This window comes from Balaenoptera ricei, chromosome 19 (assembly GCF_028023285.1).
Source record: "Balaenoptera ricei isolate mBalRic1 chromosome 19, mBalRic1.hap2, whole genome shotgun sequence".
NCBI classification, from domain to species: Eukaryota; Metazoa; Chordata; class Mammalia; order Artiodactyla; family Balaenopteridae; genus Balaenoptera; species Balaenoptera ricei.
This window is the reverse complement of record NC_082657.1, coordinates 18,418,936-18,437,738: the sequence shown is the minus strand read 5'-3', so window position 1 is coordinate 18,437,738 and position 18,803 is coordinate 18,418,936. Positions and strand designations below refer to the sequence as shown.

Here is an 18,803-nt window from a genome sequence, read left to right as displayed (position 1 = left end):
AGCGTGGATCTGTGGCTGGTAGGCTGTAGTCCACAGGCCGCCGAAGCACAGAGGTCAGCGCGGAGAGGGGACAAGGCTGGAAGAGCTCGCTACTTCCAGTGCCACGGCGCTGCCCAGCCTTTCAGGCCCATCAGGAAGATAGCCCTGGTCCTGCAGGGAGATGGGCTGGGGCAGGGGCCACCTGCCTCTGCAGGGCTGGAGGGAGCGTCTCCCTGTGACTCCCTTCTCCAGTGGCCACATCCTCCCACACGAGGAGGGGCTGGATGCAGCCAGGGAGGGACGAGAGCTCTCCCAGCCCCAGTGCTGGACTCACCCAGGCCCTGAGCCTGAGCCCGGGGAGGGGCGCAGGGAAAGGAGAGCGGGAGCCACTGGGCTCTGGCCTAGAGGACGGGATTGAGGGGCAGGTCCGTGTGCAGATGGAGCAAGGCAGGGCAGGCTCCAGGGAGGGGGAGAAAGGCAGGGTCTGGGGGCAGGCCCAGCTTTTCCCTACTTGTGACAAGTAGCAAACCGGTTGGCCCCCTGGACGAGCTCCCACCTGGAGCAGGGGAGGCCAGGAGAAGGTCTAGAGGGAAAGACGAGACCTCAGAGCAGGTCGCCGGTAGCCCACCCTTAGGCTGAGCCCAGACAGAGACAGAGCCAGGGGAGGCCTCCAGGGGAGGTCAGCAGAGCCCGGCAAGCCCAGGGGTGTGACGGAGGTCAGAGGATGAGCCACTGCCACATCAACACCATACGAGCAGTGCTGAACCCTCGGGAGACCACGCTGCCAACAGCTCTGGAGACGCCAGGACCCTGCCCCTCCCCCCACCACACACTGCAGGACCTGGCGGGTGGGAGATCATCTGGGCGTGGGACTCGGCGCTCCAAGGCCCCGGCCTCTGCAGAACCCAGCCGGGGAGGGGGGCAACGGTGGGGGGCTGCCCTCACCCCCTCCCTGAGGCCTGGGCAAGAGCTCGGGCCCAGCCTTCTGGGTGGCCTTGGTTGAGAAGCAGGTCCAGGTGGACCCCACCCTACCCACCGACCACCGGGCTGTGCTCAGAACACCAAGGCTGCCCGTGGGCACACTAAGTGGCAATCCTGCCCTGCATGTTCTAGGCCTGTTTTAGAGCACGTCTGTACGGAGGAGTCTAATCTTCCAGGCACTATAAACACAAATTATGCATAATTGTTACGATTCGGTATTAAGGAGTTGTTATGCAGCAACAGTTCTGCTATATTCAATCAGCTTTCAGACTTGCTTTACAAATCCCACAGAATAATTGGGTATCTGCAAGGGAAATATTTCCTCAACACAAAGGATTTCAGGAACTGCCCAGGGAGGTGAGGAAAGCCACATTCGGCATCAGCTGCCCCCATATTCATGGCGGGAGCTGCCCCCGACTTCAGCCTCAGTCTCTCCGAGGCCACAGGACGGCCAGGTCGAGTCAGGGTCCTGAGGCGGCTCCACACCACCCACCCAGACAATGGGGCCCCAGACACTGGGATTCCACACAGCAGCCCACGGTGAGCGGGGGAATGCCGACAGGCCACGGAGCCACGGGGCTCCCCGAGCCTTCGGGGACGATGTCCTGCCCGGACAGAAGCAGCGCTCTGGGGGCAGCAGCCACTCTCCAGGTGATGGGGACAGCAGGGGACAGGCAGAGGGGTGGTGAATGAACAAATCAGAAGGTTCAGCCTGGGGAAACGGGGTGGCATCGGTTCCCCCACCTGCAGCCAGTCTCAGAAGCAGGTGTTTTCCTAACCTGTAATCTACTCAGTAGAAACAGCCTTCATCGCATGCCTTGGCTTCGAAGTAAAAAGCCTTTGAAAGGCATGACTCACAGAAGCACCAGACTAAGGAACGGCCGACCCAGTTTTCATCTGCAAGCTGCAGCCCGGATTACCTCTGTCAGCCACATGATCCCACACCCACAAGGAAGAGCTGGAAAGAGGAGGGGAAACGCCACATGCTGGAAATTCGCTCTCCCTTAAAAGGGTTTAAGTCCTTCAAGCTGGACTTCAGCATCTGATTTTGTTTCAAATGAACCTGTGTGACATGATACAAGAACAAACTGATGCTCTAGTGGCATAACACGTGGACTCGACGGGCTGCGTTTTTTGCTCACACACCTCAAGGGCCCCTCTCCCCAGGACCTCAGCCTTGGGCCGTGGACATGCAAGGGCGCCCAAGTTCTGGGGCAAGTGCAGTGGGCCAGGACCCTGAGTCCGACATATTTCTGATTCTCAAGGCATGGGGAGTAAGGATGCTCCAATCTGGGGCCACAGGCTCGACGTGAGGCTCCCGCACAGCCCGGTCAGAGCTCGGCAAGAACAGGCCTGGGGGACGGGCCGCAGCAGCAGAGGCACCCCATTCCCACTGGATGGCTCACGGACCAGGCAGCCACGGGAGGACACTTCATAAAGACCCGCTAGACCTTTACGGAGAATATGGCAAACTGTGAACCAGGTGAGGGTCCAGCTGACGCACAACCTGAGGGGCTGACTACTGATGACACACGTCTAGGGCCGAATTCGGCTGTGAGCTACCCATCAGCCCCTTGGGAGCCACAATGAGATGAAGGTAGAGTATGCAGCCAAAAGCCTTCCCACCCCCAACACTCAGAGGTGCTGATTAAAACTCATAAGCAGAGCCACATCCACAGGACAAAAGGAAAGCGGGGCCAGAAGAGAAGAGGAAGCTGCCGGTCTTGCTAACCTGGAGGCCTTGGCATTCGTTGCCATGTGGGGACAGTGAAGAGGCCCCGGACGAACCAGAGGTAGGGGGCCAGAACTGAGAGCCCTCCCCAACATAAAGCTGGGGGCTGGGCAGGGATGCACAGACTTGGAGAAAATTCACCAGCACCACAGGAGGCAATCAGGAAGCTTCCCGGGCTCTGGGAAAAAAAATAATGAACGTTCCCTCAGAATTCGCAGCATAGGTCTGTCCTCCACGGGGTTCAGGTTCAAGTGTGAACGACCTGTATGGTTTGGAAACCCCGAAGCCAGGAAACTAACAAAAAACTCGGTCCCTGACTGGTGATATCTGGAGCCAAACTGACAAAGCCAAACTGAGCGGCCACACTCTCAACCCAGGCAGGAGAGCCACGATCTGCCACAATCTCTGCATGTGCACACACACGTATGGACACACATGCACATACGTCTACACACACATGCAGGTACATATACACACCTACGTCTACATACGTCTACACACACATACATGTATATATGTATCTATACACGGATATATACACACACCCTACACACTGAAGATGAACTCACAGTCTGAAAATAGTCCACAAGAGCTGTCAGCCACAGCAAGCAGCAGGCTAGACCCTCCCGGGACTTCCGATAAAAGAACCATCAGAGAGAGACTATAGACACATATTAGATAATTAACACCTGAAAGTACAGTATGAAAACACAGCAGGCAGATTTTACAAAGAGTCACAACAGAACTGCTAGAAATGACTGGTCTATCCATAAGGGGACAGCAGACAGAAAGTCCGGCAGCAGAGTCGGCAGCCCCAGAGACCAGCCCGCCTGCCCTTTCAGGCAATCGGACTCTCACGTGCAGCGCGAGGGTCAGGTGGGCCTAACCACCCCAGCCTCCTCCGGCTCACCTGGATGGAGGAAGGGTGGCGGGCACTCCGACCAGGCACATGGCCCACAGCCTCCCCAGGCAGCAGGAGGGGCTTCCTGACGAGCAGAGGGAAGGGCGGGGTCAGCCCAAAGCCCTGCCACCCGCCTTGCGGTGGTCCCTGAAGCTCCCCGACATGGCCATCCCTCTAACACTCTTGCCTATAAATTTCTCCCAAGCAAGACACAGGTAGAAAATGCTTTGTATCCAGGCATAAATGAGAACCTTTAAGTAACCTGGGAGAGTCTGTGCTGTGAATAACGACGTGGATGGGGTTCCCGTAGCGACAGTGTGGCAGTCCCATCCGTCAGTGCCTGGAGAGGGGTTAACAGGGCAGGGACAGCAGATTCCAAGGCCCAGGTCTCCAGAGACAATACTGCTGGGCCTCCCCACGTGCCTGCAAATCCAGCCCATGGAGCCTTCCTGGCCGCACCGCTTAGCTTCTGCCCTCTGAGGTGTATCATCTGATGAGCAGATAGCCACAGCCCCGCAAAAAATGCATTAGCTGCCCAAGATTATGGCAGAAGGGCTGCCCCAGGCAGCAAGGGTCGCCGCACTCTCAGTGCGAGCGTGAGCGCCAGCAGACGGGGCCAGCCAGGGAGATCAGCCACCTCATCCCCTCCCAGGTTGGGCCTCGATGCATGTCAGGCTCCCAGGAGGCCGAGCCAGGAACAGGAGCGTGGAAGAGAAGATGGGCGTGGTGGTGGAGGCCACCTGGATGAGCAGAGGGTCTAGGAGGGCAGGCAGTTAGGACACGGGGTTACGAAGGTGGGCAGGGCCAGAGCGTGAGGGCCTCCTTGCGGGCGGGAGGCACCGGCACTCGGCGGAGAACCGGGGGGCTGCCCTGTCCCCCTCCTTCCCCAGGCCCCCTGGTGAAGAAAGACACAGAGCACTCCAGGAAGCCACCACGGAGAGGCTCCGAGCACGTTTTAAACGAGCAAGTGGCATTCACACGGAATGACATCAAGAAGGGACGGATTTAAAGCCTTGGATAAACCCAGAAATGCATTATTAATAAAACCAGTGCTCACAGAACAGCTTCGTGGCCCAGCCTGCACCGATGCAGCACCACCAGGGACAAAGGACCACCTGCAACCCTGGCCGGATGGGGGGTGCTGCCGCCTTCTCACCCAGGACCTCCCACAGGCCTGGCCAGTGAGAAAGACCCAACAGCTACCTGCAGCATTTGGTGTTTAGGACAGTCCTTCAGGGGAGGAGAGGGTTTCCTACTTTGCTGATGAGGAAACTGCAGGTCAGCGTGGTGATGTGCTGTGGTCAGGAAAGCCCTCAGAAGAGTCCCTTTGAGCCTGGGGTCCATGTAGGGTTTCTGACCCCAATGCCTCTAAACCTCACATCTGTCAGCGGTGGGGGCACTTGGCGGGGCAAGGCGCTCTGTTCCCCAAACACCAGCGGTGGATGACGCTGTGCTATGCCTTCCAGGGCCCTGGACTCTAGTCTGTGCATGGGGCCCAGAGTGAGCGGGAACGGGTCTGCCAGGACAAATGGCCCACCCACCCCAGGGACGGTGCACCAGGCCGGCCTGTAGAAAGCAGGAGCTGGTGCTCCAGGAGAGGCCGCTGGGGTGCAGAGATCCTGGAAAAGGAAAGCTCGCCTGCCAGAGGCAAGGGCAGCGTAAAGACGGCGGTGGTCAGGGCATGAGGAGAGGCAGTGCCAGAGAGAAGCCACTCTCTCTCTCTCCCCGCGAGAGCGGCCTTATCAAGGTATGAGATAATTAGCATTTTAATTGGATACTTGGGAATTCTGAATTGCCTATCTTGTATGAGGCGTAACTGAGGACATAACATGACATTCAATTAACAAATATTCCCCTTTATTCTTGACGTGCTCGATTAGGTGGAGTTCCTGAGTTCCTCGGTATCCATTCTGGGATAAAGCACTACATCCTTTCAGCTGGCAAAGCCCTGGCCGCATCAGACTGCTAATAAACTTCAGCCATATATGTGTGTGTGTGTGTGTGTGTGTGTGTGTGTGTGTGTGGAAGAGATTTTAGAAATTTTCTACACAAAGGAAAAAAAAATTAAAATCATCCATAATCTTATCTCCTAGAAACAATCTCTATCAAATATTTTGTTGAGCATCCTTCCAGACAATTTTTTTAGTGCAAAAACACAGATTTTTAAAATAATAATGAACTAAACTTTAAAAAAGTCACCTCTTGACTGAAGTCTGACATACATCCAGAAAAGGACCAGAATCATAAGGGCTCGGCACAACGGCCCGTCACAAAGTGAGCATCTCTGTGCCCAGGGGCCCCTCCCTGTCAGTCCTCCTGCCCACGGGGAGCCTGACTTCCAAGACCACAGGTTAGATGTGCCTGTTTTTGAACTTGACGTAAATGGAATAAAAAACCAAGACCTCTTTGAGTCTGGCTTCTTCCGCTTCTCCACCTCACGCTGGAGAACCACCCCCCATGGTGGGTCACTGTCATTTGTTCCTTAGCGCTGGCAGTGTTCCGCCGGGTGAGTGTGTCCCAGTCTTCTGTTGGTGAGCGTGCCTGCTGTTTCCGGATCGCAGCCATCATGAATAGTGCTGCCGAGGACCTTGTGCAGTCTTCAAGGGCACGTGCACACACATCCCCCACCGAGCACGTAGCCAGGAGTGGAAATGCTGTGTGTCGCTGGATTCTGTGTAGGTTCAGCTTTAGCAGATAAAGCCAGTCTTTCCAGGTAACTGGATCTAAGTATTCACTGGCCTCTTCCACTTCATACCTGTGCATGGGGCCCAACTGAGCTGAAGAGGGTCTGCAAGGACCAATGGCCCCACCCAGCCCGGGATGAGGGCCGGAATGTGCCAGGGAAGCTTCCTTCTAAAGCAAGAACGTTGTTCCCTGTCAACAGATAACGTGTTTCCACTATGCCCAGAATCCGACACTTCTCCCCACCGCCTGCCCCTGGTGCAGGCCACCATCTTCTCTTAAAGATGGTGACAGTGCCTGGTCGATGGTGACAGTGGTGGAGCTGGCTCTCCTGCTTCAGCCCTCGTCTCCTACGGAGTGTGCTCCTTTAACAATGTACGTAGGCCCCCAGGACTCCTCTGCTCAAACCCTGCCTTCCCATGAGCAGACTGCCTCCCTCTCGCTCCCACATCTCCTCTCACTTCCCAATCTGCCTCCTTGCTACTCATGGGACCACCAGCCAAGCTCCCACCTCAGGGCCACCAGATGAGCCCTGTTCTCTCTGCCTGGAACGTCCGTCCCACAGGTCCACAGCTTGCTCTCTCTCCTTCAGGCTTCTCCTTCATGTCTCCTACTCCAGGACACCTGTCCTGAGCCCCCTGGGTAAAGGATACTCCTTCACCAATATACAACCTATTATCCATCCCCCCATCCATCCATCCATCCATCCATCCATCCATCCATCCATCCATCCATCCTCTCTCACCTCCCATGAGGCTGGGTTTTGTCTATTCTGTTCACCGCAGAATCCCCAGAGCCTGGAATAGTGCCTGGCACACAGGAAGTTTTCAGTACATCTGTTGAGTGACGGAATAAGTAAATGGTTGCATGAGCAGGACCACAGCCTATAATTTACCTAACCGATTTCACGCTGTTAGATATCTAGGTTGCTTCCACCTCCGTGTCACGATGGACACCCGTGGCCATATGGCTTTTCACTATCTTCGGGCTAAATTCCTAGAAGGAGAATTCCTGAGCATCTGCAGTTTTGAGTCTCAGGGCATGTTCTGCCAAAAGGACCCCAGAAAGCTCATGAGGATTTTCAGGGTCCTGAGACGTGTACCGTGGGGCCCGTTTGCCACTGGACTGCGAATCTGGTAGGCAAAACAAAAAGGATTTCGTTGTCTCGTTAACTGGCAAGTTTGGACATGTTTATATGTTTATTTCCTCATATTTCTTCCTTTCTGAATGGCCTGCTTCTATTTAGAAAACTGCTTCTATTTTTCTTACTGATCTTTAAGGGATTTATCTATGAAGGATACTAGCTAGTGGTTTTGACCATCATCTACGTGGCAAGCGGCTGGCCTGTTCTGACCCTCTCCAGCTCCTTCTTTGTCTGGAAAAAGAACGGGGTGCCTGGGGCAGGAGCTGCAGACACAGGCAGGGCATTACTGGTGCCCAGGATGGTGACGACACACAGGAGGATGAAACCTGGATCCCACAGCACATGGCTCAAGTGGGAAATTCTAGATCTGTAGATCCAGACCTCTTTGGGGCTGGCTCTCTCCAGCAAGTGAGAGGCCCCAGCTTTGGAAGGCCCTGGAAGAACCAAGTAAACACAGGCACAATTTGCCAACTGTTCTCTGCCTTCCTCAGAGACCAACATCTGCTCTCATCTGACCCAATCTAACTAGTTCTTGCCGATGTCAACAAGAACACCTTTCTGGGCCCCAAACCAAAAACTCCCCCTTTAAGAATGCACCAGGTCGCCCTAGGAATCAGCCAGGGAGGATCAAACTGCAGGACCAGGAAGGGGTGGAGGGAGATAATCCTCATTCACCACGATCTAGAGCCTACTTTCCCTCCAAGGGATGCCAGCACCCCCTCCTCCCCTCCCTGGGAAGGTGCAGGGCAGGGAAGCCCATACACAGGGAGTCTTCTTGGGGAGGGGAGGGAAGGGATTTTCTTTGAGCTAGTGTTTCCCAAAGCATGACATGGGTCCATGAGATGACATTATGGGATGGGGTACACTGATAAACACGTGTGATGCATTAGGTATTTATTTTAAAGTCACCTTCCTGCAAATTATACTGGGTTTCACTCATGACAGGCACACAAAGCTTTCTTTTAAAATATATCTCAAGAAAAAAGTAAATAAACTATTAAGCAAATAATACAAGGATTTAGCAGAAGTTCTCTGAAGAAAAGCCTGTTTTTAGTTCTGGGTGGGAGGACAGTCCAGAAGCTCCCCGTCCCCAGACGTCCCCCAAATCTGCCAGTCTTTGGAAAACAGCTGGTGTGAGGACCCCAAGAGAACCTAGGCTCTCTCCAGTGCCCCCACCTGCTCCTGTCCCCAGCTCAGCAGCCTTGGACACCAGGCTAGTGTGGACCCCGGGGACAAAGGCCAAATGGGCCCTCCGTCCTTAGCACCGGAGATGCCGAGGGGTCTCAGGGAACAAAGCCACCTCCGGCAAACCTAGTTGCCGAGGGCCTCGGACAAGCAGATGCCAAGCTCTTACCATGATGCTCCGTTCCCCTACCAAGTGCAGGCGAGTGAGAGCTTCCCTTTAGCCCAGAATCCTGGCTGGAGTCTCGCTTGGCAATGTTTCTACCTTCCTTTATTTAATAGCTCCTCATAAGGCCGGGTCATTGACAGAGCCTGGTCAGGGCAATGACTGTCTGTCTGGGGCCCACTCGGGACCACGGTTGTATAGCACCTTGGGTGCCTGGTAGCTGCCCTACTCCAGCCTGGGGTGTCCTTGGGGGCACCACCTGCTGCAACTCTCCCCACTCCATGAGTTCCCCTCCCATCCCCAGTGGAAGAAACAAAACCTGGAATCTTCCACCAAACAGGTGCTTCCTAAATGCTAATCCTGCAGGAGACAAGGGCCCCCGATTCCACCTGGTGCAGGTAGGACAGGACGACTAACCCTTATTCCTGAATTCCTCTGGGCTTTGCTTTCTGAATCCCTCTAGGGTGCTGTGTTTTGTTTCTACAGAGCCCAGTGCTACTTTATTTCCAAACATCGAATTCCCTTCTCAGCCTTATAATCTTAAAATATTTCACAGAAGTGTCATATCAGATAAAATTTTCTTTGGAAAGCACCATTTTATATCACTGCCTTTCTAACGTGGCAGTCCCAAGCACTGGTTCCCTCTCCCCGGGCCGGCTCTGGCTCTGGGCAGACCCCCGTGGCCCTCATCTTCCGATTGGCTGAGCCGCAGCTGGGCCCCGGCTTATTCTGGCTCATCTTCTGGTCTCGTGTCCACATCCTCCCTCCCAGCTGCCCTCGGCTCAAGGCTCTGAGGGGAGAGGAAGAGCAGCAGGTGCTGCCCAAGCCAGTCCTACCTGCACACACACCCCTCTAGGTGTGTTAAGCACAGGGCACCGAATACAGGGAACTGCTCACCTGGGCGGTAAGCGCGCAGCAGCAGGCCGGGGTCACCCCTAGGCTGGAGGGACCCAGGGAGCTGCGTCCCTGCAGCCCAGGATTGCAGGCCACCTGCAGGAAGCGAGACCCATGGGTGCTTCACCAGGCAACCGCTACCCCAGGTTCCTGCGACATGATGTCTCTTCTTTGAGAAGGCTCTCCCAAGCCCCCAGGAGCCCCAAAGCCCAGGTCGAAGTCAAAACAGCAGTGGATGGAGGCCCAGACACTGTCCGACAAGGCCCGGGGACCCTTGGTGGAAACGGCCCTTCCCACCCTGCGTGTGGCTGTGCTTTTTGGCAGCATATCGGCTGTTTGGTGTGAGCTGCCGAAGACCCCTCTTTTAATGAGCTTTCCCATCCTCACTCACGACTCCAAGCGTTCTTTTAGTCACAGTCGGCTGAAGAAACAACAGAATTCTACTTATCACTTTGAAAGTCGTCATCCACTAAAGACGATAAATGGGGGTTGCACTCACGCTGCCCCTGGAGAAAGATCAGCCCTGAAAAGAGGAGGTGCTGCCGGTGCGGACACTCTGCAAGCATGGGGTGGGGGGCGGAGAGGGGGGCTTGGCCTGGCCAGTGGCGTCTCCAGCACGGTGGGGGCCGCATCGGTGCCCCCGCGGGAACTTATCAGTGGGGCCTCAGCCGAGGTTCAGCACAGCGAGGACACGGCCAGAGAACGATGCCACCTCCCATCGCCACAGTGCTCTCCACCATCCCCGACCTGCTGCAGGATGTCCACTCTGGGTCCAAGGGGACGGGAGAGGTGATTTAAGAATTCACTCCCATGCTCTGAACCTTCCTCCAACTGACACACCCCCGAGTTGCAGGGCAGGCTCCTAGAAGTACACCTCTAACAACCCCCATGAATTAAATATTTTGGTAACTTAAACCTACTTATCAACAGCTAATTAATAAGGTCTAAGTCCTCTGATGACAGGGTGATTAAACTGTTTCTGAAATAATCCATTTTTAATTAAAATGCTACCCCCTTTTGGTTTCTGGATAGATTCAAAAGAAAGCCTTAACAGATGTCTTGTTTTAAAATGCACATTATATAAAGCCAATAATTAGAAGAATTCATGCTTTTAATTATATTTTAATAATTCTCTGCCTGTTGATGCAAAGTTAAATGATCTTTCTTCATGGTACTAACGCTGCTAACCAAAGCCAGCAGACAAGCAGCAGGAATTCTTCTGGGTGTGAAATCCCATTTCAGGGAGCAAAGGTGCTTGCAGGAACTCTTTGTCCTCGTCCTGGCAGATGGCAATCTAATTACAGTGAACTGCCTGGTCCTGAAGCGCGCGCCTGGCTCCCGGCCTGTAAGAGCCACACTCCAAGGCGGGCACACCAGTTATGTGATGAGGGCCTGGGTTTCCCCTTCTGCTGTGCAGCACCAGGCAGAAGAGTCCCTTGACTTCTCCACTCCCCTCCCTGTACACCCTGCAAAGCATCTCACCAGAGTGACCTGCAGGAGCAACCAAATCACCTGCCAAACTTCAGAAAGCTCACGAAACGCAGTGAGAACTTGGGAGGATGAGGAAGAGGGGGCCACCCCGAGAGGCGTGCTTTCCTACCTGCCATGCTGACCCCTGCGGCGAGCATCCTCATGCTGGCCAGTGTGCCCTGAGCTCTCCTCCCCAGGCTCCACCTCCAGCACCACCCACTGCCAGCACGCCGTCAGGTCCCCTCTCCCCAGGACCACTGCGGACCCTCCTCATGGCTCCCCCCAGGCCACCTGGCTACCCTGCTAGCCTTAAGCAGGTCCCCTCAGGGCCCACCCAGTAGCCTCCCCCTCCTCTCCCCATCGAAAGCTCTTCATAGCTGAGGCACCCTCCTCCCCACCCTCTCTCTCTCTCACACACACACACACACACACACACACACACGCCCTCTCATGGCTGTTAGGCTTGCACATGGCTGTGCCACAGTGCCTGCCTTTTCCCCCTCCAGTCTCAGAGGGAATTCCTAGAAGCAGGCCCAAGTCACCCTGTACCCAAGGCTGGGCACAGTGAGGAGTGCACGGTCAGTCCTCAGTAAACATCTGGGGAAAGGGTAACAGACGGCAGGGATGGTTGGCCTGCACATGCCTAATGACCAAAACAGAATGCGTGTGCATGCGCGCTCACACACACACACACACACACACACACACAGCCTTAAGCCCTGCCTGTCTAGGCGGAGCCCCAGGTGGAGACCTGGCCGTGTGCTCACCACTCCACTTCCTCCTTCTGGGCACATTTTTCAGCCTCCCTGCAGTTAGGCTGGGACCCGGGACTGAATCTCGCCAATGGGAGTACAAGGGGAAGGGACGTGTGCTGCTTCTCAGCAAGACTTTTAAGTTGGATGTACGTTCTCTGTGCTTTCTCTCTCCCCTCTCAAAGGGGGCAGCGTTGGGCAATGAAGCAGCCCCTCCCCATGTTTGGAGGAGAGACATGGGGCCTCTCAGACTGTAACATGAGCCAGAAATAAACTGTCCCTAGGCTAAGCCACTGAGATCTGGGGTTTTTTTGTTACGGCAGCAAAGGCTATCCTATGCTAACGCACATAGGAGTTTAGAATATGGTAAAGGTGAAATTATCAGTCAGTGGGGCAAAGACATTATTCCAAAGACAGGGGATCAACTACTCATTTCAAGAGGGCAAAAGTGCCAGGATCCTTGCTCGCTCACCACTTTAAATGCACTTTAGATAAAGAGTTAACAACTTAAAAATGAAATCACATGGATACATGGATATGTTATACTATACATACCAGCGTCAAAATAATTTGTAACCGTACAGAAGATATTTTTTAAAAGAAAATCATAAAAGTAGAAGAAAACATACACAAATAATTGAATTGTATTGAGGTGCTAGAAACGGTCTATGTAACTATGCAAAAGGCATAAACTATACAAGAAAGGCTCGATTTGACTATTATATTTAAAAATTCCTGTATATCAAATTGGGAAAAATATTTTGACCAACAGAATTGTAACATGAAAAGCCCTATTATAAAGTGTTCTTGTAGATCAGTAAGTCAACCTACACATGTCAAGAGCAAATTGTGCCAAGGACAGACAAACCACGAAGGCAAATGCCCAGGAAACACCTGTAAGAGAAGTTTAACCCTGCCAGTAGACAAAGAAGTACAAATAAAGGTGGGATATTACTTTTCCCTTATCAGACTGGTAAAGATGATTAACAATAAAAACAATACTAATTAACTTTGCTGTCCGAGTGGGCCCACAGGCACTATGGATGTATATGTATATGTATGTACGTGTGTGTGTGTGTTTGTCCGGCCCGGTAGCTGAGAACTCGGTTTCTGGAGAGAGGCCACCTGGCTCCTCTAAGACCCATCTGTCCATCGTGGGATCTTGGGCAGTTCCTTAAAGCCTTCCTGGCTCTGTGTGCTATAAAGCAAAGATGCCATCCCCACCTCACGCGATTAAATGAGAAAATCCCCAGGAAGCTCATAGTATGTGCTCACCAGACGTTGACATTGACACCATGCAAGCTGTGTGGGAGAACAACTTTTAGAAGGCAGTTAGGTTTTGTATATCAAAATCCCCCCCAGAAATTCCATTAGCAGGAATCTACCCCAAAGAGATTATCAGTTAAACACCCAAGAGGTGGATAGATAAGGCTGATCATCACAGTGTTGTTCACACTGTAAAGTCAGAAACCACCTGGCCGCCCCTGCGGAGGGCTCGATAAGCGGATTACGGTGCAGCCCCGCGGGTGCAGCGGGTTCTGGTTCACTGACGGAAGAAATTTCCACTTCACAGAGGAGGAGGGACAACGCCGCCTAGTGTGATCCCAGCAGACCCGAGTCTGTCTGTCTGTGCCCCCGGAGAGATCCAGAACACGACTGCTAAAGCAACAGGGATTAGTGAACCTCTGAATATCACAGGATATTTTTCATATCTTGGCTATAATGCTCTGTGCTGATTAAACTTCCTGCTGGCACACATAATATCTTTTTATCCGAGAAAGCTGTTTTCATTTTGAAAATATTTTTTGGAAGAAATGAAAGCTACCTGTTAAAGACCAGCTCTCCTGCAGCCAGCCTTGCCCCATTGGCTCCACCAGGCCTCTTTCCCACGTGGACACAACCCACACGGCCCCGATCAGGGACAATGCTGCGATGCTGCCACGAGGGGCCGCTAGTGCACACCGCCCGCCACCCACACTGAGAACCTTGAGAAGACTTCAGCCCGGCTTGAGGGATCACAGTTCAGAAACAAATGCTGTAGGAAGGCCCTTTGGTATGGAGTGTGAAGAGTCCAAGCCACAAGAATGTCTGCTCAGCCCTGCTTCAAAAGCCCACTTATCTGTCTTCTCTGGAATGGGATTCTGTCTGCGCGAGGAGGCATCCCTCCTGCAGCCTAAGTTGGGGACGTCAGAGACTGGCTGGAAAACAGCCTCACCTGCTTCCTCTGGCTGCCCACACCGTACACACTGCACTCCGTGGACCACTCCCCCCCCCCCCACATCGGGAAACTCACAGGGCTTGGCCTCCCGCTGAGTGGAGGGAGCCAGAGACAGGATGGGGCTGTACATGCAGCTCTGAAGGGCCAAATTAAGAAGCAAATTTGCCCCTGGTGCTGCTACTGGGAAACCCCAGCTCTCCATCTCCCCTGGGAGCAGGAGGACGCTTCTCTGCCCAGGGCACTGAGCTGCTCCATGGAAGCGAGCCTGCTACTCTAAACAGATTCAGCACGCACAGGGAAAACCTCACCTAGGACACAGAAAGCATGACATTCACCAAATGCCCCTGGAAAGAGCACTCAGATTCAGTAAACAGCTCAGATTTGGATGGATTTACATTCACAGCTTCTAAATCCCCAATGCAATGCATTGCTGCACGGCAAAGGTGGGAAGTTGGGGCTCCCTGCACGTGTAACCTGGAGACACAGTGGCCCTGATGTTGCCTGAATCAAATGCACACACGTCTCCCGGGAGCCTCTGGTCCCCCTCTGCTGTACCGCCTGCAGCTATGGCTGGGTACATGGCATCAGACCCTCCCGCCCACCTGCCCGCAGCAGGGTGTTCTGAGGGAAGACACTTTCTACCCGCATCCTCCCCCACCCCAGTTCTGGGACAAATGGTGGCCCCCAGGGCCCCAGGAGCTACACGAACACTTGTATGCGGCTCCCAACCAATTCCACCCCATGTGAATCCGGCTATCTCTCCTGGCCTTCCTTGTCTCATGCACAGGACAAGCATCATGAGGCCACAAAGCGCCAGCTTCCTCAGAAACTCTGATAACTAGGGAAGAGCTTTCTTTACTAAATTTTTGTGGTCTGGTTGCTAGTTCCTGCCTCTTCCAGCATGAGCAGGTGTTTTACCCTTAAATATGGAGCCGAGAGCTCCCCTCCCAGCTGGGCATTCCCACTCCACACACACACAGGGTACAGAGAGGCCCTTCAGACGGTCTTAGAATAATGATGCCCACTTGGTACCTCCAGGGGACTTAACTAATTTATAAGGCAATTTTAATAATAACTATATATTAATTTTACATTCCCTTTTTACCTATTTCAGTGACTAAGAACTGTTAGGAATTAGGTAATATATTACAACAGGCTTCTGGGGACTTTTTATTAACTAATGCCCCATATTTAAAAACCTTCCTGTCAAATGAGAAACATTAAAAAATGCTGTCCCTTTTATAATTGCTTCTAATAGACTCAATATTCAGGTCCTGGCCTTACCAGACAGCCCGGGAGGTACTTCCCCAAATTACACTTAACTTTTCATTTTCTTTCTGTCACTGGCCAATGGAATAATTCTGAAAACACACAAACGGTCATCTTACCGTGTCAGCCTGTAGCTCCTGAGATGCCTATAAATTTGGAAGGTACAAGGACCACACAGGACAGAGACATGCGGCAGCCTTTCTGCCCAGACTGTCACTGCAACGGCTCTGCATTTGTAGAGTTGTTTTTTGTTTTGTTTTGGGGGTTGGGGGGTAACCCTATTTATTGAAATATAACATACGTACAGTAAAACGCACACATCGTAGGTGTCCAGATTGATGAGGTTTCACAAATGTACCCTTTAGATCAAGACGCAGAACATGTCTAGTCCCCTGGCAGGTGCCACCGCTGCCCCCTCTCTCTGCCCCCATCTGCTCCTCCATCACCAGAGTTTTGCCTGTTGGGGAACTTCATGGAATGGAACAATTCTCCTTTCTCTCAACACTGACCCCACGGGAGCCGCCTGACCTTGGTCTCGTGTGCAGAGACCTGTGGTTCTCACTGCTCAACGGTACTCATCACGTGAACACACCATAGTCCATCCACCTCCACGGGCGGGTTTTGGGTCCCCGCGGTTTTAGAGAACCCCCAGCCCACATACACAGTGTGGCTCTTGGCGTGTCTGCTGTACCCCGAGTGGAACTGCTGGTCGCCAGGTACGGGATGCTCAGCTTTGGTGGACGCTGCCAGTCGTCCTCCAGTGTCTCTGTTTTTCATGTTTGCTGCTTTTTCCCTGGCGGAGAAGAAACTTTCAAGCCCTTCGCTTTATGACCTAGAGGCTTGAACCCGAGAGTGAGGCCTCGGAGCGCCTCACCGGGCCTGGGTCCTGCCTCTCTCGGTCATCTCGGGCAAAGCTGGCAGAAACCGCCTCCTCCTCAAGCCAGACCTACCCCGTGGGATGACGGCACATCTAGCCTTCCCCCCAGCCCCAAAGGTGGGGTCACATGCTCCTGAGAAATGGAGTTGCAGAGGGACTCTGACGCCCCCTCATCTGCGAGTAGAGACCTCTGCAGAAATGGAAACCTGATTGGGGCTGAGGCAGAGGGAGTGAAAGACACAAACCCTTTCAAGCAGGGGAGAAAGGTACCAGCTGGGGGCGTCCAGAAGTGGCTGGGAAAGGCCATGCCCTCTGAGTGGCCGCTCGGCCTCGGGAACGGGGTCGGGAAGGAGCAGGAGGGAGCTCAGCAAGTGGCCTGCGAGGTCCAGCCCTTCCTGCTTTGAGTGCAGACTGAGACAGGGCGGTCAGAGGCCGCGCAGACACTGGACAGGCAAACATTTGAGGATAACCGGAGAGAGGGAGCAGAGAGAGACATCAACTTCCCCAGGGAAGGAGCCCCAGGGTGCAGGCCCACTGCAGCGTGAGCAACAGGGACTATCAGAACACAGGCCAGAACTGAAGACGAGGGACGAGGAGGGATGAGGAGGGACAAGGAGGGACAGAGGAGGTGGCAGACAGCCCCCAGCACCGGGGGCGGCCAAGTGCGGCCAGTTGAGGTGACAGTTTCACATCCACCTTGCACTTCCAGGCAGAGGAGAGAAGAAGCCCAGCCTCCCAGGGCTGCTGGAAAGCCGCCAAGCTGGGAGGCCTTTGTTTTCATTTCCAAATTCAAAGGCCCTGGGCTGGCATCAGCCAGCATCTGATCCCAACCCAAAGCCACAGCAGATCCCTGATGAGCCCAACACAGAGTCTCAGCTGTGCCAGCCTTGGGGAGCTTGGAAAATTAAGGCCCCAGAAGCCAGTTTTAGAAGTTTATGAATAATAAATGCAATTAATGTGAGAGAAAACAGAATCTGGAAGCCGAGGGGAGGCCACGGGATGGGTGACTCAGCAGGTGGCCTCCCTCGTCACTTCCGGCTGCCCAGCCCCTCAGAATGGACAGGTGGTCAGGAGGTGGGGGGTGCCAGGCCCCTCCCTCACCTGGCCACAGCCCAGAACAATGAACAGTTGGGGCCTGGGTCTGACTGGGAGACAAAGGCCCCCAGAACCCTCCCCCTGGTTCAGCCCCAGGCCGGGTCTGCCCTGGTGCTGGGGTCCTGGTTCCAGAGCGTGCCTCTCTGGCCTTGACCACACTTTTGACTAGATGTTGTCACATAAGTGCTGATCCTACGACCCTCCACTCTCACTCACATCAGCATCCTGGGAGTCCGAATCGCCAAGGGCTGCAGGCTGAGGGCCGCCTCAGGCCCCTCACACCACATTCCCATGGGGTCCCCTGGCTGGTCTTGTGCTAGTCCGAGGCCCGTCTGCAGGTCGGTGTCCCCCCCAGAGCTCTCAGCAGGTCCTCTGCCTTCCCAGTGCCTGGCACTGAATATCCCTCAACGAGCGTCACTGGAAGGTAGAGCAGGTGTGGAGGAAGAAAGAGGCTGGCCTCCAGGAAGCAGTGAGGAGGAAGAAAGGTGGGCTCCAGTTGGGGGAGGCGAGGAAAAGCCTGAAGTCAAACTGGCCCAGAGCTTCCCCCAACTTCTTGGCTCCCAGCTTGGTTTCAGGGTTGCTTGTGGAGAGAGGAGCAGGAGAGGGGAGGAGAGGTGGAGGAGGAGGGAAGGGGCGGGAGGGCTCAGACGGGCAGCCTTCCCAGTGGACCCCCAGAGCCCCACCTGGAGGCTAGAGTGAGCCTTCTCCAGCATCTCCCGCTGGCGAGGACAGGCTGCTCCTGCGTGACCAAGACCAGCACAATCCAAGCTCCAGGGCCCCCCAGGCTGAGGAGGCACCTGCCCCTGGCATGGGCCATGAGACTAGTGCCCACCAGCGAGGCCTCGGGGGCTGCCCCAGATGAGGTCACCAGAGAGACTCTGTCCACTAGCCCTGTAGGGACTCAGGGGCCCATTGGTGAACATGGGTGAGGAATTGCCAGGAAGCTTCTTCCACTTACTATAAATTGCACCTTTATGGGAAAATCAATGATATTGCCTCCTCGATCTTCCACACTTGTTGCTGGTCTAAAGTAATTACTCCACAGGATGACAGGCCAAAACCGGTGATTCCCGAGAGCCCGCCTGCCTCACGCCTGCATCCCAGGAGGGCCCGGGATGGGAAGCTGCCGGGAGAGATTCATCACGCCCAGCTCCCCGGCTTGTCCATCAGGTCCCTGGGCAATACCATCCACACGCCTACTATGCGCCAGTCGTGACATACTGTGACCACAACAGGATGAGTGCGGCAGATCCAGGCCCTCGTCCACGGAGAGACAGACACTACCTGATTAACCATGACAGTGGGAAGTTGGACAAAGCAGAAGCCATGTGAGGAAGAGCACAGCCAAAGTGACGGGACTCACAGGAAGACTTCCTGGAGGAGGGGGTCTGCAGCAGAGGGCAGAGCAAGTGGGAAATTCAGAGGCGGAGAGAAGCAGGGCATGCGAGAGGAGCGGCAACA

General features: G+C 54.3%; 1 protein-coding gene across 2 annotated transcripts in view; it reads right to left on the bottom strand.

Annotated features, from left to right (window-relative positions):
• Nucleotides 1–18,803, bottom strand: part of PEPD (peptidase D) — a 114,016-nt gene that overhangs the window by 24,483 nt on the left and 70,730 nt on the right. The window lies entirely within an intron of this gene.